General features: G+C 43.3%; 2 protein-coding genes and 1 non-coding gene across 5 annotated transcripts in view; 2 read left to right on the top strand and 1 right to left on the bottom strand.

Moving 5' to 3' along the window:
• Positions 1-560, bottom strand: part of mtm1 (myotubularin 1) — a 47,641-nt gene extending 47,081 nt beyond the window's left edge. The window contains exon 1 of the mRNA XM_071206604.1: positions 473-560. The gene's annotated coding sequence lies outside the window, so the exon portion shown is untranslated. The remainder of the gene's footprint in view (positions 1-472) is intronic.
• Positions 561-11,541: 10,981 nt separating this feature from the next.
• LOC117464119 (U8 small nucleolar RNA) lies at positions 11,542-11,674 on the top strand. The gene has a single exon (XR_004554014.1). It is a non-coding gene; the product is annotated as a U8 small nucleolar RNA (small nucleolar RNA).
• Positions 11,675-17,499: 5,825 nt separating this feature from the next.
• nat16 (N-acetyltransferase 16) overlaps positions 17,500-24,158 on the top strand; it is a 44,866-nt gene continuing 38,207 nt past the window's right edge. For 2 of the 3 annotated variants that reach the window (XM_034106431.2, XM_034106432.2), the window contains exon 1: positions 17,500-17,734. The gene's annotated coding sequence lies outside the window, so the exon portion shown is untranslated. The remainder of the gene's footprint in view (positions 17,735-24,158) is intronic. The other variant, XM_034106433.2, reaches the window with a different exon arrangement.

The following is a 24,158-nucleotide window of genomic DNA, read 5'->3' as shown; positions in this document are numbered from 1 at the left end:
GGTATAGTGTAATTCAGGGTGGCGCGGTTAGCTAGCATTATCCACGGACTAACAGACCCTGATAGCTTTGGAGCAGTTTGCGGTGTGGGTATCCAGCTCCAAGGTATGAACACACTGCCAAAGGGAGGCTTTTAGGCATGTCCACTATCGCGAACGCATTCGGTGTCATAACAGGGAAGCGCTCATGGCTGAATGCGAGCTTACAGAACAGTTACAATCGGGGTGGAACAGAACAAAGCTCCAAAAAACGGAACCCCCTAAACTGAACTTTTCCAACTCTGCCATTCCAACACACACACAGCTGTGGAGTTGCACCAGGAAATAGTGAAGGCCTACACGGTAAGACAGCTTGTTCCATCCGAAATGCAGTCTATTTCTGCCCCCCGGTTCACAGAAAGCTCCGGCAAACCCCTCCGAAGGACACTTAATATGGACTCAATAGGCCTCGTTGTGGCCAAATGTCTTAACTTACCCGCAAAGTGCGATTCTCCTGTGGCACAATGTCGATCTGTTTCCCTCAAGCCACAGCAGGAACTTGCCCTACGTCACGTGCCGGCGTGTCATGCCGCGGATTGGCTAGTTGTCAAATTGGAGTTTACAAGGCATGCAGGGAAATGTAGTTTCTCAAAGGGGTTTCCATATTCCCTTTTATGGATAAGGTTGATATAAATAACAAAAATATGATGTGAAAAATAGATGAAAGATGTATTTTTTCTCTATTTTATAAACAGAAATACTGTGAAACTTATTTTAACAAAGTGTTCGACTACTCTAAAAATGATTCCTAATTTTTCTGGGGTTTACAAAAATAAATAATAATATTTGACTCAAATAGGTTTTTATTGTATCCACTACATGCAAATATTCTGGAATGGTTCTGGAACAGTTTTTTCTTTATTAACTGTATTTTATATTATTCATTGTTTTAATAGTTATTTTATAGTTGCAAAACAAAAAAGCAGACCTCAAATATGTGTATAAAATAAAGATTTTTGACAAGAATTATTGAAATGTGATAACAAAATGTATGAATCTTTGTTTATTGTGTATGTTCCAGTGTTCAAGAATGAGTCAGTATTTTACAGTACAAGTGGTAGTATTGCAGCCTTGGAAATGCCACAGAGATCGCATGCCGGACTTTCACCCTGACCTGGATGAGGCTGTATGAAACTGCGTAAAAACACCAATAAAGATAAGTCACAGTTAGACCCCAGCAGCAACCCTGAAAAGACTGCTTCAGTCCGAACAGGCCACTCCTCCAACAATTCAAACGGCTTCCCTGGATCCCGCTGCTCCTGCATCTAAAGAGTAACTGACAAAAGCTACTTCCTCTCAAAAAAAAAAAGCCCCCAGACCCACAAGCCCCATGATCTCCTTCAGTAAAGTGTTATCTGTGAGCCAGTTCCTCAAATCATGTTATAATAACAAATACAAATACTTCATATCTGTGGTCATAGTGACATGATGACAGGCTTATTTCTACTTTAAATACATATTCATACTATAACTGTCCCTTACAACTTGAAAGTGTTTGTTTTTATATTGAATGTGACAACACTTTTAAAACTAATCTTAAAACTACTTATTAAGAATCAAGAACCAAATGCTTAAACAGAAAGGATTTAGCAACTTGTTTTTTAAGTACTCATCATATAATAATGAAAGTGTTAACTTTGTGTTAACAAGTAAACTCATTTTGCTTTTCTTTTGTATTTAATTAAAGACATAAGAGAATATTTTTAAATCAGTTTACCAAATTGACTCCCCTTTTCCATGTGACTGTTGACTCATTGTATTCAGTAGTTACATGTTGGTGCAATTTGCAGTTTGTATAGTTGTATTGCTAAAGCAGAAACTTAAACTCCAACAAAATAGAGATTTACATGAGGAATTATTAGATATTAATTGTCTTTAAATACATTTTAATATTCAATTTAATTGTTGGTGATTGAGGAGAATCTTATTAAATAAGACTTTATTTGAAGTGGACATGAAGTATTTTATTAAGTGAAAATGCAGATCTTTTTAAAGTTAATTTTAACGTTAATGGTGCCCCCCACATCCGAATAATTCAGACGGTTTGCACCGATAGGTTACATATTGTAACCCTAGCCTATAAGCACAGGCGGAGGCCTCTACTGGACTCTATATGTACTACTCTCATCAATGATACGCGAGCGTTCACACACTGAAGTTGTATAAACGTAGCCGGCCAATCGGGGCGAGCCTACCTGAATGTGCGCGCAGGCCCACAGCAGGGCCGGACTGGGACAATAAGTCAGGCCGGGAATTATACACCCAGCCAGGCCACTACAAGTTTGTTGTGCCATTTTGCTGGATTTATTTGTCAATATTTACAGCGTTGCTACCCGTAGTGATAGCCCTCTAAATCTACTTCCAAAAAATAAACATGGAGATGGGTTACTATTTAAACAAATGTGCAAATCTATTTAGGAACCTATTCATGTGAACATATTTTAAGTGGGAGTGGACCTCAAATCCTATAAGGGGGTCCGGGGGCATTCTCCCCCGGTAAGATCGTTTTTTACATGTTGGACTTAAAGTTGGGGTAGGTCATTTTAGAGAAACCAGCTGGAGTGCACTAGAATTTGAAAATACACAACCGGAACAAATCTACCACTTCCTCACAGAGCCCCTCCTCCAACACACACGAACGCTCACATGACCAATGAGGGCACGAGATAAGTGTGTGCCCAGATGGAAGACTGACAGGCAGGTAGGCCATCCAGTTACTTTAGCCGGGCCGGCTCAGATGATTGGTCGTGCTTTTTACAGCGCCACGGCTTCCACAGATGATATTTTTTAATGGATTTGTTGTCAAAGCACTTGAGATATTCATTGCTATCGAGATGTTAAGAGCATTCCATGGAATATAACAAAAAGTGTATCTTGAGCAGGTTTCTCAAACTTACCTACCCCACCTTTAAATGCATCAATCTGGTTCACTTTGAGGGGGAAATAAAGAGAGAGACTACACCCACATGAAACAGAACTGTATACATTTAAATAATCATAAAATCATAATAACATGGCCATAACAAATAACATACCATATCCAATATGATAAAACATTGAAACTTGTTTATTTATTTGTTTTTGGTTCATTTATAGTTGTGAGTGTGTCTGGGCTCCTGAACCAGCCTCACCTGTCTCCCCCCTTCTCCTCAGCAAAGACTAGTTGTAGCTCTCAACAAGTTTTTAAAGTTTATCTTACATTTTTTCACCTCGTTAACGTTTTTTTTATTATTATTCATGCATATTTTACTAATCACTCTCCCTTCAAATGGAAATATGTGTTTACATGAATGGTGACCAAACCGTGAGACCCACTGAGAACTAAGTTAACTATCTAAACACGCAGCAGAGTCCTTTACCTCACCTGAGCTGTAGTTATCAGCCTCTCAGTCTGACAGGAGAGGACTCTCCTCTACCTTGTTGTTGAAACAGCTCCTTATATCCGTTAGCGCAGCTAGCTAGTGCCAGATGCTAACAACAACAATAGCCTACACGTAACCGATGCGCGCGCTTTCTCTCTCTTGCTCACTTGCGCCACACATACACACACACCCTCCCGAGCTTGAATGACACACAGAGACCAATCGAGGGCATTAGTGTATGGTCTGTATGAAAGTGGCCATGTGGGCAGGCCACATCATGTAGACAGCCAGTCACCCTCTGTGAGGCAGAGTCAGACCCACATTTGCGCAGCGTTGCGTTCATAATACATACATAACAAAAATCCTCAGGCCAGCAGGCCACTTAGCAGGCCAGGCCATCGGGAAACCTCCCGGTGCTCCCGATGGCCAGTCCGGGCCTGGCCCACAGTATATAAGGCGGCTACGCCTCCTGACTGTCATCCTACACCCTCTTCAGCGAGCGGCATAGGAAAGACAGGGCCCCTAGGTAGAGGGCTCCGTCTGTGCTTATAGTACTAGGGTTACAATACGTAACCTATCGTTCTATTTCACACAGGCTCCGCCCTCTACTGGACTCTATGGGTACAGTGGGTGGAGCCCCGACGGGTAAACACCCTGTCGTCCTACAACATCGATCCGCCACACTGCCCCTGACCGGCCTTTGGTTAACAGCCACCGCACCCCAACTTCCCATCATCCGGTTGCGACCGTGGAGAAGTCGGGGCCGCAGCTTACTTGGCTGGGTAGAGCCTAATTGGTCTGAATAAGCCCATAGCTCCACCCTGCAGGTGCCAGCGCAAGTGACTAACACTGCATATACGTTTCCCAGGTCCCTAAGGAGCATGGGGAGAACGTAAGTGCACCATGTCCCCCACACTCACACATGCTTACCTCATGTAGAGTGTGCATGGACCGTAGTGGGGAAGGCCATTCCCCCCCCCATTCCCCGCCCGCCCATAGGCATACTGCCCACCATGTTTCCCGGGTCCCTAAGGAGCATGGGAAAACATAAGTGCATTATGTCCAGGGGGGGTCAGACACAGCCTAATGACCCACAAAATGATAGCGCCTTCAGGGAGGAGAGCTCCAGAGGCTCAAATGGTTCTGTGACCAAAGCCTCGAGCACCAACGGCAGATCCCATTGAGGGGTGGAGACATGCACCACTGGGCGCTGTCTCCTGACCCACTGCAAAAAACGCGCCAAAGCGGCTGACTGAAGGCTGACCTGCCGCCAAATCCCTCATGGCAGGACGAGATGGCTGCTGCATACACTTTAACTGTGGAATGAGCAAGCCCCCTGTCCACCAGTATCTGTAAATAGGACAGAATAGAGCCCAACGTACAGGATAGAGGCTCTAGACTCCTTTCTTCACACCACCGCTGGAATACCAACCACTTCGTCCAGTAACAGGCTGTGGTGGATCCTGCTCTTGCTGCCTGGACAGTCTGAATAACCTTGTCAGACAGTCCACCCGTCTCAGCCTGTCCCTCTCAGGAGCCAATCCTGGAGAGGTTGTAACGCCCCTATTGCACCTGCTTCCTGAGACAACGCCCCCTAGACCTGAGGAACCGTCCAGGGCTGACCCACCATCATCTGTGTCACCTCCGCGTACCACGGCTCCGAGCGGCGACCTGGGGCTACCAGGATGACTGACTATCGTTCTCGTCTCACCCTCTTCAAGAGACTGAGATGCAGCGGTGGAAAGGCGTAGAGCAGCTTTCCCGGCCATGGGTCGTGTGCAAACGCACACATCCGCGTGAAGCATAGGTTCTCCACTGTGCTCAACAGGGCGGCGGAGCGGACTCCGCCCTACCTGTTGATGTACGCCACTGTGGTGCGGTTGTCGCTCCTCACCAGCACATGTTTGCCCAGTAGTAAGGGTTTGAAGTGCTGTAGGACCAACACTACTGCCCGCAGCTCTAGAAGGTTGATGTGCCGAGTCTCTGTCAGAGGCCAGCCACCACCTATAGCTCTCTATAGGCAGGTCCCCCCCATCCTGTCACAGATGCATCTGTGAACACCGTGATGTAGGAGGTCACCCGCCCCAGTGGAGTTCCCCTCCGCAGATGCTTTGGGGACGCCCAGTATCGGAGGTTGCCCTCCACTGAGGGGGGATGGTTACCAGATGTTATTTGTGCCTCTTGGGATCTAAACAAAGGCCGGAAAACCACCTCTGCAGGCGGCGCATATGCAGTAACCACGAGGTGATTATCCGGTGATTAGCCGCCATGAGACCCAGAGTCTGCATGATGGTCAAAGCCGCCACGTTGCCCCCTGTCACAGTCTGCAAACTGCCCGAAGCAGGGATGCCTGTCTGCCCTCTGACAGGGTGGCACGTAGTCTGCCTGCATCGAGCAAAATCCCCAGATACTCCACCTGCTGGTGAGGTATGGGACTGCTCTTCTTCCAATTGACCGCAAAACCCAACCTGGTTAGGTGTAGGATCAATTGGGCTGTGTGGAACATTGCCCATTCCCTGGACCTGGCCATGACTATGAGGTCGTCCAGATAAAAGAAAACCCTCACGCCATGGTCGCGAACCCCCGGCAGAAGCGCAGTCGGCGGGACCTCCAACGGGACTGGACATAGGGTTGGCAGGACCCCCGGCAGGAGAGTAGTCGGCGGGTCACACATTTGCTGAACGTGCGTGGGGATAGGGAGTAGCCGAACGGTAGTCTGTTGTACTCGTAGGCTATCCCCTGGAAGACAAAACGCCAATACTTTCTGTGCTTTGTAGCAATTACGACATGAAAGTAAGCATCCTTCAGGTCGATGGTTGTGAACCAATCGCCCGGCTGCACTAGTTCCAGTAATTGTTTTATGGTTAACATATGGAACTTTTTGCAGGCAATGTGCTGATTCAGGCTGTGAAGATCCAGAATGGGTCTTAATTCTCCTGTCTTCTTGGGAACCAGGAAGTACATGGAGTAAAGCCCCTTTTCTCTGTCCTGAGAGTGCACAACAGACACAGCCTGTTTTTGCAACAGGGCCTGAATCTCTGTTGAAAGGAAACCTATCTCCTCCTGGGATGATAGATTTGCCTCTCTTATGCCCCTGAATGGAGGGGACGCTGCACAACTGGAGTGAGTAACCTAGTTTCAGTGTCCTGTCCATCCACTCTGTCAGTACACAGCTGAGCTTCCATTCCCCATAAAACTGTGTTAGGGGACATGCAAGCAGCTGTGGAGCCGCAGCTAAGAAGCTGTGGTATTCTCTGGTGGCCCACTCTGCCGCCAAACCTTCCATAAAAGGAAGTTTGGCCCATGGGGGGCTGACACAGAAAGGGCCGATTTTCTACTGAGGTCCTTGAACGCGCTCCGTCCTATTGCCGTCTTCACAGAGACGGTGAAATGCATTAATCGGAGCTATTACACTAGGCGAGGTGTGTTTTCCGACAACAACACGCCGGCCACAATGTCCCTGCACCCGCATTGCGCTTTGACAGCACTTCCTGCGGTTTATCACACTCATATGCGCACGCCCACTGGCTGCCTCCTTTACTGGAGTTACAACTGGGGTGGCGAGTGGGGAATCATGTCTCATAATGGGTACCCAGTTAACATCGTATGAAACGGATCTTGCCGATTTCAACGAGAAAGCTGTCTCCTTTACTGGAGTTACAGCGGGCGGCAAGTGTGGGACAATGTTCTCTCCTCTGAGGATGAGCAAGAAGCAGCATACGGCCAAGCTGCGACTTCTCCTCATCCATGTGACCGAGGAAATCGATCCAAAGAGCCCTTCCGTAGACAAGGGGGCTCCCAGGAGATCATCACAGTCTTTTTGTTGGAAAGTGCCACGCGGCGTGATCCCACTGTGGCCAGGGACATCACACGGCAAGCAGCGGCACCCACACCGTGGACCAGGTGTCAGGGTTGAGTGAGGCAAGCAGGACCCAAATGCCGATGAACAGAAAAAATACCTTTATTTCAAGGCTACTGGAACAAACTTCGACAAAACAGTACTCTCAGCCCGTGAACAACGTCCAAATACGACAAGGAACTCACAAAGACTAACAGAAAACACAGAACCTAAATACACCCTGGACTAATCAAACAAACAAGAGACAGGTGAGGAGGGAGGAGAAAACACAGGGGCACCAGGTGAACACAATCAGACAACTAGACACACCAGGGTGGGTGGAGGGGGTCAGGAGGACGGGTTTGGGCTGACAACCCAGGAGCACCGCGGAGGACCCGGAAGGGATCTCGGGCGGACGGCCCGGGGGCAAGGCAGAAGCCGAGAAGGGGGACTCGGGCGGGCGGCCCGGGGGCAAGACAGAGTCCAAGGTGGGGGTTATGGAGGGGCGAAGGCCACCGCTGGCGAACTCAGGGGGCCGAGCATGAGGGCGAGGACCGCGGCCGGAAAAGTCAGGGGGCCGAGCATGAGGGCGAGGGCCGCGGCAGGATCCCCCACGGAAGAGGACCAGGAGTTGGCAGGACCCCCGGCAGGAGGGCAGTCGGCGGGACCCCCAACGGGACAGGACACCGGATTGGCAGGACCCCCGGCAGGAGAGCAGTCGGCGGGACCTCCAACGGGACTGGACATAGGGTTGGCAGGACCCCCGGCAGGAGAGTAGTCGGCGGGACCCCCAACGGGACAGGACATAGGGTTGGCAGGACCCCCGGCAGGAGAGTAGTCGGCGGGACCCCCAACGGGACAAGACATGGAGTTGGCAGGACCCCCAGCGGAACCTCCAACGGCACTTCAGTAGGAACTTGAATTGGGACCTGAGTAGGAACTTGAGTTGGGACTGGAGAGGGTACTCAACAGGGGACTCGAGAGGGGACTCGAGAGGGGGCTTGAGAGGGGACTTGAGAGGAAACTGGAGAGGGGACTCGAGAGGGAACTGGAGAGGGGACTTGAGAGGGAGATGGGACTAGAGTTGGGATTTGAGAAGGGACTAGAGGAGGGACTAGAGGAGGGACTAGAGAAGTGACTAGAGGTGTGACTGGAGAAGGGACTATAGAAGTGACCTGAGGAGGGACTAGGGAAGGGACTAGAGAAGGGACTAGAGAAGGGACTAGAGGGGGAACTCGAGAAGAGACTAGAGAAGGGACAAGAGATGGGACTATGGCAGCTGGGGCAAGAGCTGGGTCTGGAACCATGGCTGCGGGGGCCGGAATTGAAGCCAGAATCATGGCTGTAAGGTCCGGTTCTGTAGCCGGAAACATGGCTGTAAGGTCCGGTTCTGGAGCCGGAAACATGGCTGTAAGGTCCGGTTCTGGAGCCTGAAACATGGCTGAATGGGCCGGCTCTGGAGCCGGAATTGAAGCCAGAATCATGGCTGTAAGGTCCGGTTCTGGAGCTGGAAACATGGCTGTAAGGTCCGGTTCTGAAGTCGGAAACATGGCTGTAAGGTCCGGTTCTGAATCCGGAAACATGGCTGTAAGGTCCGGTTCTGGAGCCGGAAACATGGCTGAATGGGCCGGCTCTGGAGCCGGAGCCATGGCTGTAAGGTCCGGTTCTGGAGCCGGAAGCATGGCTGTATGGGCCGGCTCTGGAGCCGAATCCATGGCTGCCGGGACCGGTTCTGGAGCAAGGACCATGGCTGCTGGGGCCAGAACTGGGTCTGTAACCATTGCCCCTTGGACTCGTGCTGCTAACCTGGCCTTGCGACTTCTTTTAGGAGCCGTTTGGAGGCTCCGTGGACCTCCAAAAGCCAGACGAGTACCAGTGAATGGCTCCTGGACTAGCAGGCAATGGGGCAGAAGCCAGGGTTGACTCCAAACGGACCACACCGATGCGTGTTGTGGCATAACGGGAGTTGGGAGGCCTGGGGCTGTCAGGCAGGGGATAACACACCATGAGGAAATCCAAAATCCCGCCCGGCACGAATCTCACCAAGCCTGGTTTCTCCATAGTTATCTGGCGCGCCGCTGCCAGAGCAGCCTCTCGCTGCTGAACCACGGACGCTGCCATCCATTGATCAGAGCAGGTAGCAAGTAAAATCCAACAATTCCTGCTCAAAAGGATCTGCTGGGCCCGTATTTGGTGAGTTCCTTCTGTCAGGGTTGAGTGAGGCAAGCAGGACCCAAATGCAGATGAACAGAAAAAATACCTTTATTTCAAGGCTACTGGAACAAACTTCGACAAAACAGTACTCTCACCCAGTGAACAACGTCCAAATACGACAAGGAACTCACAAAGAAGGAAACACAGAACCTAAATACACCCAGGACTAATCAAACAAACAAGAGACAGGTGAGGAGGGAGGAGAAAACACAGGGGCACCAGGTGAACACAATCAGACAACTAGACACACCAGGGAAACTAACGACAGGAGGAAAAACACAGGGAAAAGGACCAGACAATATACCAAGGGGAAAACATGACAGGGAGAACAGCAAAACACCCAAAACAAGACATACAAAACGCGACATAACACAATAATCGTAACACCAGGATATAAATTTGGCCGATGCTGCAAGGGCTGCCAGGCTCTCATCAAGGGGGGCCACGCCGGGACACGCTGTGTCCGTGCGGCCCTGCACGCTGAGGCGGTAGAACTACACGCTCCACCGCCATGGTCATCACCAGGGGGAAGTGCCCGAAAATGAGAGTCCTCGTCATCCTCCTCCCCGGCAAACGGAGCAATCCGCCCCGCTGGAATGGCGAACGTGAATGCCATCGCTTCGGCCATATCCTGGTCCCCCAAACACTCTAAGCAGAGGTGGTGGGGATCGGCGCCCGCTATTAAGCCAGGGCACGAAGGACAGGCCCGGATCTCTGGAAGTGGCGACTCCATGAAGGTATGATAACTTCTTTCTTCTTCTGTCAAACGTTTAACTTTTCACTGTCCGGTGTTGTCCTGCTCGCTGAAGAGACAGTCAGGAGGCGTAGCCGCCTTATATACTGTGGGCTTGCGCACGCATTCAGGTAGGCTCGTGTGTGAACACTCACGTATCATTGATGAGAGTAGTACCCATAGAGTCCAGTAGAGGGTGGAGCCTGTGTAAAATAGAACTTTAGGTTTCAGGGTTTCCCCCAAAATATGTTTATCTTCTTTTCTTTTGAAAGACTGTATTTAAAATGAACATTTCCTTACATGGAAATTGTAATTCAAGCTAAAGTTTGACTTCTGACTTGAACTATGATTGTATCAGTGGCGAACCGTGTCTATCACAACTGGACCTTCTGTAGACACACACCCCCCGCCGCCGCCACCCCCTCCCTCCGCAGCATTATAATGTCCGTCTTTTCACTTAATTGTCGTCTTGAAAAGGGTACTCACAACAATTCCGCAACAACTTCATCTTCACCTGTTGCACTTGTCATTTCAACGTTAAAAACAATAAAACGGCATGAATTGCTTCGTCGCATTCATCTAGATCCTCTGTCTCCAGCCAGTTAACTAGCGGGACTTCTAGAGTACCCTGGAACTGAGGGAAACTCTGAAAGAATACGCCCATTGGCTACAAATCAATATATGATTGGTTGATCAAACGGTCAGTCCAAACGTACGCTCTCATTCAATGCAACGGCCAGGGCATTCGATCAAGGATGTAGAATACCTTGGTTGAAGGATATTCTACCCAGAGACCCACAACAAGATCTGATTGGTTGCTTTCATTTCTAACACAAATCAACGTAACACTGTAATATTACAGATCAACAACACAGATACGATTCTCATTTATACATTTTATATACATTTTATTTATATAATTAAATCGATTTTTTGTTTGTTTTATCTGAGTGTTCCAGGGTATTCTCTGAATACCTTGACCCTGACGGTTCGCCACTGGATTGTATGCACCCCCAGCCTCGATATTTCCGGGGGATCTGAGTAGTGATGGCGAGATGAAGCCTTATGAAGCTTTGAAGCTTTCCAGCCAATTGGTTCGCAAAAGGGTTCATCTCATGAGGCTTCATTTGAACACAAAGTGTGTAAAACAGGCAGATATATCTCAAAAGTGATATGAGTTATACTGTGTTTTTCTTTAGCTATCTCATAACCACTGTGAATCATGTCCTATAGAGATTATCTGATCGTATAATGTGAACACTCCAATTTGAGATAGACAGAAAGATTTGTGATTGTGCACCGCGAGTAAGACAGCTCTACGTACTGATCTTACTGTTTCTCATATCATGGAACTGATATCTTCAGTGAGGTACATCCTTATGTACCTCTTACTCCCAATAAGGAGTTTCAAAACATGATGAATGGAAAACCATGAGATATTATTAATAACTCCATTTTAGAGGGAACTGCAACACCCTCTAAGACAGTGGTTCCCAACCTGGGGGGCGCCAAAGATCACAGGGGGGGCGCCAGGCCTCAGATAATTTTAGGCCAAATATCATATTTAGACTTTCTTTTTTTTTTACATATAATTGTAATGCAATACATGATTGTCGCTAAAAGCCTTGTCTCTACATTACAATAAAATATAAAAAATAATTGAATACAAATTCAAGTTAGTAGCTATTAAAGGCATAAAAAGACAGAAATGTATAATTCTTTCTTTAATAGAAATGTTTCTTCTGCCCGTAAAGTGTCCAAATCAGGCTTTTCTGGATAAGCGCATTTTTAAAACATATCCATGCCGGTTTCAGTTGGATTATTTGTCACAGTTGCTCCGATCAGATCGGTCTCCTCCATTTTGTAGATTATTTACGACTTTTTAATCCACATAAACATGCTGAGCTCCACATAAACCGGTTTACTTTGAGCATGTGTTTTAAACAGTTTAATCCCTTTGTGAATTGTTTCCACTTGCGCCGTCCTTTAATTTCTTCATACAGCGGGAATCCAAATAAATTAATCCTGAGTCCAATAACCATCAAAGACACTCCAATAGTGCTCCTTAATTACGCTGTCATCCTCCTTTAACAAAATACTTCACATTTATCCAGTTTGTGACAGCAGTTGTAGCATTTTTGAGACTTGAATTACCGCTGTTGCGCTCCCTCCCCTAGTGTGTGGGGGGGAGGGGGGGGAGCGCAATAGCGGAAAGATTTTTTTAAATAAATACTAAATATAATATAATAATAATAATAACACAAAATAAAATAAAATAATATAAATACACACAAAATAATTATAATACAAAAATTATGATAAAAAATGCAATAAATAAATAAAAAACATTAAATATATATAAAAACAATAACAATTCAAAAACATAATACGGAGACGCCCCCACTAAATAAATGTAAGTGAACTTAAAGGGGACCTATCATGCAAAATGCACTTTTGTATGTCTTTTATACATGAATATGTGTCCCCGAGTCAGAAAACACAACCTTCTCTCTTTTCCTCCATACCCAAATCTCTAAAAACTGGGCTGCAACGGAGCTGATACAGATTTGATCTTTTGTCAGAAAAGGGGTGCTCCGCCTATATGGGCAACTTTCCACCTATCAGGGGAATGGGGGGTTGGGCCACGGCCACGGCCATTGCCGCTCTTAAGTGCTGGAGACACTGTAGTACATATGCCAGGCCTGTAAATTGCGCTGTAGTCTGCCACAAAAGCAGTGAAGAAGACTTCCCGCGCATGGTTGCCATGGTTGCCATGGTTGCCCTTCTGTTTATTCTCCGCTGTGGACGCTCTGGCTCTTTTTCTCCCCCCCCCCCCCCGAGGCAAGCATTTGCTCCTGCTGCTGTAATTCAATGCAATCCCTCCCCGAGGCAAGCGCTGTAATTCCCTCCGGTAGTCCACCAGCAGATGACAAACCTCTTCCAAGGCGGCCATGTGGCAGAGTTTCAGTTAGATTTGTTATCGCCGGTCAACATGTCCGTTAAAGTTTAAATCTTCCGGACAAAATTAGAAAAGTGCCGGTCAAAGGTCTTCTTTGTTATTTATTGAGCTTTAAAACAAATGAGTAACGACTCTATATAATCATATAAGAATAATACATGGAGGACGGAGCCTCTCTTTTCCTCCCCCTCTTCTGAGAGCGCAGCAGCTGATATTTGAGCATGCTCCCCTCTCCTGCAGGGGTGCGTGGTCAGCTGCAGCTCATTTGCATTAAAGCTACGTCACAGAATCAGCCCATGCAAAAACAGGGCTGGAATAGAGCAAATAGAGCGAAATGAGGCATGGCTAAAATACATGATCTGTTTGGTATTTTGAAGAATGTAGAAATATATTAAAGATTTATAATAACATGTGTTCTGTTTTATTCTCAACGTTTATGTATTTATTTATTTAATATTATTTTATTCATTTATTCATGTATTTATTTCCAAATGTATTTATCTCTACATTTATTTATTTGTCGATTTATTTATTCCTGTATTTATTTATTGCCTTATTTATTTATTTATTCATGTTTTTATTCATACATTTATTTATGCATTTATTTATTTATTCATATGTCATGTTCCGTCCTCTATATAAGTGATGGTTTGAGCTCTCTTGATCCCATCGTGGTAATATGAGTGTTGTAAAACTGTGAAGTGTCAGTGGTTCAACTGATCTGAAGCTCTATCTGAAGCAGTCACGCGGTATCGACGGGCAGCGAGGCTTTGTTTGTCATCGATGACGTCACTGGCCTAAAAGTTAAACGATACAAACCTCGATACACGCTTCACCAAAAACTTCCTGGATTTCTCTAACCATGCTCCGAAGCCTCGGCACAGTACGTAACATCACGAGATCTGAGCAGAGACTTTTTACTTTAGTTTTAATCTGTGTTTGGTGCGTGATCATTATTATTTAGAGTCTATTGATTTTAACACGATCCGTGTATCTATAATTTCCTGGTCTTCTCTAAAGAAGAGGGACCAATGAAAACGTTGTCATGTTGCCGTTGTTCAGCATCGAAACATTCATTAGCTAACAATTACATTATTGTTCTATTAATATAAAGGGAGGTCAGGTACTCTTTAAAACAGCTGGTAGTTATGGGTACTTTTTACTGAAGTACATTTCGAAGCCAATACTTCTTTACTTTTACTTGAGTAAAGAAGTTTAGTCAGTAGGCTACTTATACTTTTACCAGAGTATTTTTAAAGATGAGTATCTGTACTTCTACTTGAGTAAAGGATGTGTGTACTTTTGCCATCTCTGCTAAACCATAACATACAGTGACATCAGCAGGAGCAGAGGTATTATGCCTTTCACTTTTACCAACTGCAGTTCCCATTTGAAACAATAGAGGACAACAAAGCACACATTGTGTAGAATGAATGGTTGTACAGTCTTTAGCAAGTGACCCCAACGTTCCCAAGTGAACTATGCAGCTACACATATTTAATACATTTAAACCAAATCAAAATACTTTATTCATCCCATTGTTAATTGGGTTTAAGGTCAGTTCCTCCATTTAAGAATTCAATAAATAAAAGATAAATACACACAAAGTATAAAATGATTAATGTAAACATATGATGTTAAAGTAAGAATGTGTACAAATATATGACAAAATAAGATACAGAGATTGATATAAACATAAGAAGTTAAAGTAAACATGTTCACATTGTGCTACAATATGCTACGTGTAATTAAAAAAATTAAACAAGCTCAGATGTCTTCAGTATTTCATAGCACATTTGTGTCATATTGTTTAAATAGTGCAGATGGATGAGTCTTTGGTGTCTTAATAGCCAGTGTGGGCTGAGAATATATTATGCATGACACCATAATAAAGGCTTCATTCATTTATCATTCATTCATTGCATTATGAGTGTTCATAGCAGCCTCAGATTTTTGGGGAGATTGTGACAAAAGAGACCATAGAGAATGGTGTTAAGAGGCACTATTGTTTCTTATAGATAGAAATGCAGCACTTTCATTCCTTTTAGAGATCTTAAAACATTACTAACTAGTGTTTTTAGGACTTGTATACATAAAGATGTAATGACTTCTGTTGATGCACTGTGAACAAGTTAGAACACGGGTTGTCCCGAAGTCTAGGTCTAGGCCCTTTCCAACTGTTTAATACTGAAATGTACATGAGAAAGAGCATAACAAAGAAAGGGCACACGAGTAAATAAATAAAATGAGGCCATGATGTCATTGAGTTTGGAAACAGTATGAGGCACATTTCTGGTAATTACCCAGGAGGTCAGAGCCATCCTATGATGGGGATTGGGAGGACATTAATAAACTAAATGACTTTTTTAATCAATGCGATGTGGGCATCAGCAGGGTGGTCGTGGTCAGAGGCATTGATTACACAGATGGGGGCATATCTCCTCGTCAATACATTAGCTTATACAAGGTTCCACTGCTGGACGCACTGAGCTGTTATAAGGGCCCTGGTCATGTGTGGATAATTGAAGTGGCAACCCCCAGGTCTGGAAATTGAAGCCAATGTGGAGGTGCCTTACATTTGCATTCTCTCTAAATGCCGGCAACGGGCAACTTGCAAACAAAGTCCCATTCTATAGAAGTCTATACAAAAATGACCTTCTCGATTTATTACCCCAATTAAAAAATTTCCTTTCCAAGTTTGTGGTCTCAATTGCTAGTTTTTCAAAGCTTTTTTGATACAGGCTGATTCATTTTAAATACATGTGTTTCCACTGCGCTTTGAACTGAGTTCTTAGCAGACCGTATCCCTTGCTTTTTATTTCCTACTGATAGAAGAGAAACTCCATTGTACGTGGACTGATTATGTAACAATGGGCCCCTCCATAAACACACAAAGGCCCCTCCACAACCTACAGCATGTCTGTAGCCTGTTGCTCCTAGTATTATGTTCAAGGTACTTTGCAGGTTATTTTAGATGGTAAAACCTACTGATAATTTGCTTTAGATTATTTCATATTGTTACCTGCAGTGCTGTACTGCAGAATTCACTCTACATAACTGTTCTAACAGTAGAGCAAATACTTGCATAATATCTGTGGTTTTGTTATTACGTTTTTTTTTTTTTTTTTCTCGATTTAACTGAGAAAAAAAACGTGTACAGTTATCCATTCATATTTGTAAAATGTTCAATCAAAAATATATAGGATTTGTTGTATTTGTAACTTTACATGAAGCTAGAATATTGGTATCATTATCAACAAACAGGACATGTATATACATTTAAAATAAACAGTGGGTTTGAGGAACTCCATGAAGAAGTGTGGACAAATTGCTCACTGTCAAACAGAGTTAACAAGTAATATAAGAAGGGTGCTCTGAATCACAGACCTCTGCCAAGGCCATGCCCTATATCACAATGTTATGAAAGTGAAAAAGAATGTGTTCACGACCCTGTGATTCGGTTCTGCTTAAAATAACATGGGTTTCTTCCTTGTCCAGTGCTTCATCCTTTCAACTTGGAATTTGTGGTAGTAATTTTCCATAATCCCCTTGACACACAAACAAAATAACTGAATACATAAAGTTATTGCTGGAGGTTATAACATCCTGACTTCCATATTACATTACATTACATTGCATTACATGTTAGACGCTTTTATCCAAAGCGACTTACATACCCAATACTGTGGGCAATCCCCACAGGAGCAATTTGGGGTGAAGTGTCTTGCAGGGACACAACGACATGCTGACTGCAGTGGGACTCGAACTTGCTATCCTCTGTAACTGTTACATTTTTGTTTCCGTAGTATCTATCTATCTATCTATCTATCTATCTATCTATCTATCTATCTACTGTATCTCGATCTATCTTTACAAGGCTGTCTTTAAGTTGATTTCAGGCACTTTTGTTTCCTCTTAAAAACGTACAGTAGTCTACAGTCTCAATTAACGAAAAAAGAGATACAATAGTTCCAATTTCCCCCCCCCAATCTTTGATGAAAAATAATAATAAACCTCTTATAAAAACTTCCTTCTGCCACTCAATTCCCTAAAAAAAGGAGAAATGTGACGCTACGCAACTGCCCACGCTCCTTGGAAGTCCCTGCACGTCCCTATACTGACACACACACACACACACACACACACACACACACACACACACACACACACACACACACACACACACACACACACACACACACACACACACACACACACACACACACACACACACACACACACACACACACACACACACACACACACACACACACACACACACACACACACACACACACACACACACACACACACACACACACACACACACACACACACACACACAGAGGGAGAGAGAGGGAGAGGGGGGGGGAGGGCTGCGGTGATGCTGAGCTCCAGTGAGTCCAGTACGGTGGTTTGACGTAGGGCACTGGGAGGGGAGGGACTTGTGTCTCTAGTCTATCACCCAGAGCCGGTCTGTCTGTCTTTCATTCATCACCGGAACTGTGCAGCTCCGTGCATCAGCCGTGATAACCGCCTGCCATCCTCCGACCCGCCGACACCAAGGACACCACCACCGGCCATCATCCGCGGTAAGACCCGCAGAGAACGCGGCTGGATACCGGCTGCAAACCGGTTAGATAACGGATGGCTCCGCGCTGTCCTATAGGAAAATTACAAGCCTTCAGCATCCCTATTGAGCGGTGTTCGCTGGTGTTTAGTAGGCCCTCTGGGTACATCGTGACGTTTCTATTGTATTGTTTGATTTGTACCTCCTATGCTATTATGTAATATTCTTTAAATGTCTTCTCCGTGATCACGGGATAGTAACCTTGTGGGATTATTTGGGCTCTGTCCGTGCACGGTTATCTTGCTTCATGACGACACACAATACTGATTAATATGTGGCTTAAACCTTGGGAAATTATTTTAGATGTATTATATTCCTGTAAGAGACAGGTTCACCTCCCCAGCTGTAAACAAATCTGGACATATATTGCTTTATATCATGGCATTAAGGTCATGGTCATCAATGTAGTCCCATTCATCCATCCTATACTTCCATGTTGCTGGACAGAATGAGAGATGGAGACATATAACTTCAAATACATAAAACATAACACTTGTAATACAAAACCATTCAAGATATAGGCCTACTTTTACGACGTTATAATGTTTATGATATTTCATTTGGGCTGTTAGAGGAGGAGTCTATTGGACTGCAGTTTGTATCCGATAACATGTGTTGGTAAATTAGGGGAAATGATCAGAGCTCATGCAGGAGCAGGTGATGAGGAGGATGCAGTCTGCAGCTATGGGATGCTTCAACATCAGAGTGTCTCAGAGTGGGATCAAACCTGGACCTGGCAGCTGTAACTAACAACTATTGTCTTTATTGTTTAATTCAGAACATTCTAAGTTCATTAATATATTAGTTTTGAAATGTGATGTATAAAGTACATCAGCAACTATTCATTCATAATGATTTTACCAATTAGGTCAAAAAGCTAAACATTCAATGGAATTATTGTATTTAATATCAGTGTGAATTCAATATTTCAATTTGTATATAAAACAATTACATAATAATTATAGAAAAAATATGATGGAAATTTCCCCTCAATTTAGATTTTTGTTAGAACATGAAACTTTATTTTATTTATTGAAATATGAATAATACAGTCATTAGTTGCAGCCACATATGTGTCTGTTGTATATTATTCAGATTACTGCATCTAACAGCTGGTCTGTGAACTGTCAAAGTAATATTTCAATTTCTCTACATCAAACCTAGAAAAGCTTCAAACATGAAGCTGGAACCAGACAACACTTTGCTTGATATATGACTTGAAATGTTGTCAGTTCATTTTCCGTTTAAATACTTGATTCATCTTGTCGGCCCATGACAGCAGAGTACCCTGTAATGCAATACCCTGTATGGTGGAAAAGTGACACAATTCTTTTTTCATGAACTACATTTATTTTACTTTTGAAATATATTATTATTCAACAAAGGTTTCTTTTGAGGCTGTATTTGTTTACGGAAGATTTTGCAATTTAGGAGAACATTGCAGAAACGCCTTTTTATTGATGTCACCTGATCACAGGGATGCAGGCTGCTGCTATGTCGAATAATTGCATGGTGTTCATTAAACTAGTCAGACACAATGAGACCTACAGAACATCCCATCCAGTGACTCAGATCTAGATTGAAGCTGACATTTGATGATTCATGTTTTTGAACCAATTAAGGTAGTGAAAAAGGATGTTTTCAGGATCCTCCTTATTTAACCTTTTAGAGCGGTTTCTGCCTGATCCAAAATCTTTAGACTGGATACTTTATTTATTAGATTTTCCTCTTGTTATCATAAAAACTAAATTTTCTGTCATGCCAGTCATTATTTCCCACTTCAAAACAGCTTAAACTGGCACAGTTGGCAGTGAGTATAGTCAGACTCTATTTATAACAACAGGATGTCTTTAGCAGCAGCATAGGCACCGATATTATTTTCCTAGCCGAGAAGTGTCATTGATCTTAATGGGCTCTGACCTCCCATGATTTATTATAATGCTACTTTGTGTAATTTGGAATAAAGACACATTTAGAAATTGGTCCATATTTTTTCCGCCACTGCCACTAGACAGGATTGTTGCGTACTGGAGCTGCCCATGAAGAGCAGGAAACAAGGTCATCTTTGTGTACTGTGTACTTCTACTGATAACCCAATGCCATCATAGATAAAAACAACAATCTATGGACCGATAAGGCTGTAACATTTATTACACATTACATTTGATTATAAAAGCTATTGTTAGATGTGGTGCAATACAACTTAATATAACAGGATCCATATTTTGTTCAATCAAGGATATCAAAACCAAACTATTCAGCTACATACAACAGGGTTTAATTTTTGAACCTGTTGACAAATTAGATTTACCTTTTTCTACGAGTAAATACTGTTCATCTTATTCTCCAATCAACAGGGGCAACCAATCGTTCTGGGCATAGGTGGTAGTTTACAGTTTTAGACTTGTAGAGTTCCAAAAGTATCTGAAAAACAACAAACCTAGACACCTCAACTTGAGATAACGATATGTTAATGTTCAGCAATAGCAGCTTGAAGCGCTGATGATAATGACTATATTAAGCATGTAGCATAGATAAAATATAGTCAGTTTCAAATACCTTAATATTATGTATATGTACCATTTTGTATATGAATTGATTAATTTCCAATTGATTAACTCAATAAATAAATTAGGATTTTTTTTGTAAACCGTACAAACGTGCCACATTTTCATGTACAGATTGCATACATGCAAATGAGGTCAAATGCAGCGTTACTTGTACTACACCTCGTACGATATCTTATGGTAACGTTTAGTAATTTCCGAAGAATGTCCAGCAATACGATTCTGTACATTTCATTCGTTTGCATTTGCGTTGACTTGGTTTCACATGTGACACCCTACTTTTGCGGACTTTGTCGTTCTTTATACTTCCTACCAGATTATTTTAGATGCTGCCTGCCCTGCATGTCCATAATAACTATTACGTGGTTTATATTCAAGGAATAATTAATAACATTCTATAGGTATAAACTGGGATTTGTTTCAACAGAGGGAGGTCAAGATTATTTCTCATCATTATTAATTGGTGATAAAATATATAGATATAATATATAAAATATATACAATAGAGCACAGCTTTTGTTAACACATTATGGGTTCACCATATTAGAAAAGAAAAGACTTTGTGATATTACATTTAGAACAATATGTATTGCAATGTAAATCACAGGAATATTTACACAAAAATTCCACCTGAATCTTTCATTTGAAAGCTTAATGCAACAATCTGGTGCACTTCGAGATCAAAATGATAAGGCTAGATTAAGATGATATGTAATATTGTGCTGTTGAGAATATTTGGTGTAAATGACTGATGATATGCATGTTAAACAAGATATTTTCCATATTTCGGGAAGGATTTGGGTGGTTGGATTGAAGCGCCACCTTCACCATGCCGACCAACTACAGCTGGTCAAAAAGACAAGGGATGACATCTCATCAATAGTCAATTCAGAACCTTTCCAAATCTGCCTCCACATTACCAGGGGTAAAACAACTCTGGGCTGACTTTCTTGTTTTTTTCCTCTGGACAGAATTAAAATTATTTCAACTTTAACCTTGATTGCCGCTGACCTGTTGACACGCAACCAATCAGATAACAGTCGTATGAAGCGCAAACTAGCAGGGGGGAGCTAACCTCATATTATGTGTCGGAGCCAAAATGCTAATCTAGCCTGCATTTATTGTTTTATTATTCTCATGGTTTGTTAACACCACACACATTGGTAATTGATTGTTTCCGGTGATCGTCACATGGGTGTGGTTAATGGTGTTTTGGGCACCTGGTGTATGTGGGGGTTTGTGGTATGACAATGGGGGATCTTTTATTGACCATATGGTTCTGCTTGGTTATTGTTTGTTTATTTGCTTTATTAATTATCCTTAAAGCTTTAACTTTAGTACAGACTTTAATTATTAATCGGCAATGAGCAAAGTTTAGTCTCTGAGCGGTTTAATTACTCACTCACTTATTGTAAGTCGCTTTGGATAAAAGCGTCAGCTAAATGCAATGTAATGTAATGTAATTAAAAAAGAAGGTAGTCTAACGCTGGGTAGTATCTGGATGTTTAGGGTGCGCTTGATTTAATATGCACACTGAAACAACTGATCAGTTGACTTTAATTAAACGTACTATATCAACAGATTTCACAATATAACTGTATTTTATTTGGTTATTTGAAAGAAATAATATTACGTTTAAATATATTACGTTCAAGTTAATATTATTGCTTTCAACTAATATAATACAGTTATGTGACATTTGTTGATATAATACATTTAATTAAATTCAAAATTTCAGTTTTTTCAGTGCAGGGACACATTTAAAATGCAAACATATACATTGTTGAAAAGGCTGATGAGCGTAGGCCACCCCTTGGAACCAGCCCCATTGAACCCCTGGTTATCAGTACAAACCCTGGCTATCACATGCTAAAGTGAGCATGCAACCTATATCCACTCAAAGTGATTAGACTCTGCAACTGGAGAATCCAGACACCTCTGGAGCTTTACCTTGTAATAAGAATGTAAGTAGATATAAAAGACTCATGTGCAGCTATCAGACATGGCTCCTATCCCATTACTTCTGCTGTAACACTATCGCTTGTCTCAAAGTGCTTTTGATTGGGTAATGGTCATTCAGAAATTAAAGCCAGGACGTTGATGTGAGTTGCAGTAGTCGACAAAAGAAAAATACAGGCATGAGAGTCATATAGATTCTGTAGTCCAGTGCATTCATCTGCTGTTGTTAATACACAGCTAATTCAATCATCATGAAAATGAATAACAGTAATCAATTTACATTGTAGAAGATCCAGATTTAATAAGCTTTGACATATTTGACATAATAAAAATACTTAAAGGCCACATTTCTACCCATTGCCGCTCTTCAGGCCCAGTCGCAATGCATTCTGGGAAAATCCCTCTCACTTGATTTGACTATGCATGTGGAAATTCTCCATTTGGCGGGCCATCTGGACTTTAGATAGCCGCTACCCCTTCATCCCGAACAGAAATGGGACACATCACGCTACATGTGAGGGCACAAAATGGAGGTCCAAGATTGCTTCTCGATTATAATTAGTGGTAAAAAAAAATGCCAAGCATATTTGACATGACTTTGACATGATCGTCAGCAAACTTCACGAAAACCACTCACTCACGCTTGCGTGGCCATACACAGCTCCAACACCATCGTGAAGTTTGCTGACGACATAACCGCCATCGGCCAGATCACAGACGGCGACGAGACGGCGTACAGAGAGGAGGTCGAACACCTGACATCTTGGTGCCAGGATAACAACCTCCATCTCAACGTCAGCAAAACAAAGGAGCTGATTGTGGATTACAGGAAGCAGCAGATAGAGGGACACGCCCCCATCGCCATCAATGGGACTACAGTGGAGAGAGTCAGCAGCTTTAGGTTCCTCGGTGTCCACATCACTGAGGACCTGACATGGACTCTTCACACCACCACTACCATCACCAAAAAAGCTTGACAGCGGCTCTTCTTCCTCCGCAGGCTGAGGAGGTTCAACATGGACTCCAGGATACTCTGCAACTTCTACAGGTGCACCATAGAGAGTATCCTGACTGGCTGCATCACGGCGTGGTACGGCAGCTGCACCGCCCTCAATCGTAAGGCTTTACAGAGGGTGGTGAAAACTACACAGCACATCACCAGGACGGAGCTGCCATCCATGGAGGACCTATACTCCCAGCGGCTCAGGAAGAAATCCCTCCGGATTATAAAAGACTCCCATCACCCCAGCCACAAACTGTTCAGTCTGCTGCCGTCTGGCAGGCGTTACCGTAGCATCCGGACAAAAAACACCAGATTCAGAGACAGTTTCATCCCACAGGCAATAAGACTGTTAAACACCTGAACTGTTGTAACAACATCCATAACATTCATCTGCTACTTAGTAATTTAAGTAATTTATCTATTTATTTAATATATCATTTCAATAGCTTGCATATAGACTCTTATTTCACTACTTCACTTTTTTTAAGCTATTTTTCTTTTTGTATTTACTTTTTAATATTTACTTGCACTATATTTTTCTGTTTTTCTGTATTATTGTGTTGCACTGTTGGAGAAGCCTGTGACCTAAGATTTTCATCTACATAACTACTCTGTAGCTATGTTCGTATGACAAATAAAGAACCTTGAACCTTGAACCTTGTCAGAAATCAAACAAAAATAGACTTAAAGGTACATTTATTGAAACATTTGACACTTAGGGGTTGCTAACAAATTAACGCTGTTATTATGGTTTCTTTTAGCATGTTTTGCTTATTTTAAAGCTAAATTCTGTAATTAGTTTCAAAGCTAAAAGAGCGCCCTTACCAAGCTTTAGTTTTGAATATAGGGATTACTTT

Source organism: Pseudochaenichthys georgianus, chromosome 18 (assembly GCF_902827115.2).
Source record: "Pseudochaenichthys georgianus chromosome 18, fPseGeo1.2, whole genome shotgun sequence".
Lineage (NCBI taxonomy): Eukaryota > Metazoa > Chordata > Actinopteri > Perciformes > Channichthyidae > Pseudochaenichthys > Pseudochaenichthys georgianus.
This window is presented reverse-complemented; position numbering and strand designations above follow the sequence as displayed.